Source organism: Schistocerca serialis, chromosome 3 (assembly GCF_023864345.2).
Source record: "Schistocerca serialis cubense isolate TAMUIC-IGC-003099 chromosome 3, iqSchSeri2.2, whole genome shotgun sequence".
Lineage (NCBI taxonomy): Eukaryota > Metazoa > Arthropoda > Insecta > Orthoptera > Acrididae > Schistocerca > Schistocerca serialis.
Window position 1 is genome coordinate 523,985,356 of NC_064640.1, and position 1,928 is coordinate 523,987,283.

The window sequence follows — 1,928 nt, forward strand, 5'->3', positions numbered from 1 at the left end:
TTCCCGTGTTGGAGCGCCAGTGTCCTCTGAAATACGTAATTCTTGTATTACCTGTGTCAGCTGATCTTGTACTTCCCGGATTTCTCTTTGGTGTTGTGTATTAATTTGATTCTGATTTTGTTTGAATTTTCTTATTTGTTCATACTCTTCTGTGTCAGTGAAGGCTACGGGTCTTGTGTCATTCAGATCATCATCTACCTTTGTAGATAAGTTAGTGACCTGATCCGAAAGTTCGGCTACTTTCTCCGATAGTGTACTTATTTCTTCAGTGTGTTTTTCTGAACCAAGTTTCAGAGTATCTACTGTGTCCTTAAAGTTTTCCTGAGTTTTTGCAAGTTGCGTAACCGAATCGGTAAATGCAACTGAGTCAAATTTAGCTTGCAAGGTCTCATGATTTTCATGAACAATAATTTGCAGTTCTTTTATGGCTGCTTCGTGATTCTGTAATGCATTTTCATGCCGCGAAAAAATAGGTTGAAAATGCTCACAAATTTGTGTTTTTACGTCATTACAGACTTTTTGACATTTCGATTCAATGTTATGTAACTCAGTAGTTAAATCTTCAAGTGTTTGTTCAAGTGTTTGTTCCAATGAGTCTAACTTTTTAAGATTTTGTTCCACTGTGTCTAACTTTTGAAGCTTTTGCTGTGTTTGTCTCTGATTTTGTTCCATTGTGTCTAACTGTTGCTGTGTTTGTCTCTGATGTTGTTCCATTGTGTCTAACTTTTCAAGCTTTTGTCCCATTTGTTGCATTAATTGTAATAACAATGCACTGGTGTCTGAAACATGTTCCTCAGTGCTTTTCGGCAGTGAAGTTGCACCGGCAACATTCACATTTTGACAAGCGGAAAATGTGTCTTGACTCATTTGAGAAAACGGTGAGGACGCAAAACCTGAATCTACAGTATTTGCAAAACTGTGTCCTGTCATTTCGGATTCCTGAGGCGAGCTGTTGCCGACCGATCGATCGATAATACTGCCCTCTTCACTAATTGTTTCACTGTCCACGCCATTATTTACCGCCCGCTCCATTTCCCTATGCACAATTACCAAATTACTACTTTGAACATCAGTTAATTCATTACTCGGTGGCGCTAACACACTGCTTTCATTTTCACTGTCATTTCTCAGTTTACTTTGGAGCCTAGTATTACGTTTTTCACACGCCATTATTGTCACAATATTTCACACGATAACACAGAAAAACACAATTTGAAGATCAAAAATAAGAGAACACATTAACATAGCACTGAAAATAATATCTAGTTAATTGCAGCTGCGAAATACTTGGTGCAAATCTACATGCATGCCACAACTGTTTTACTGTACAACAATGAAAAACTACAACTACAAAGGAAATTCTCTCTATAATTACGCGCTAGCAATAAACAATAGCTACACTAATTACACAAACTACAAGAAAAAAATCAGAAGATTCCAGTGAGGTATCCTAGGCTAAGGGTCGACATATGAAACGTCCCCTTTGAACAATTCTACACGACTGTCCTTAAACTGGTACACAATATTTTTTTTTTTTTTTTTGCGCAACGCAATCTGACTTTCAAAAATCCTACAAAAGAATGGCCCTGACTAACATTAAACTATATCTTTCACAAATCACTTACCTCACAAATATCTTCGCTACTCAAGCTACTGCAATACAGCGAGCGCCACTACTGCCAGCTAAATAAAAGATTCAAACTACTGAAGGCACTAACTACTGATAGGGATAGTTAGCAAATGAAAGATATTAATAGAGAACAAACAATGTATTTACCTTGATATCATCATGTATAAATATAGCAGTTCATGACAAATTACAAATCTCCGCCATCTCTCTCCCCACATCCACCACTGCTGGCGGCTCACCTCCAACTGCGCAACGCTACGCGCTGTTCACAGCCAGCTGCCTAACACTACAATGGCGA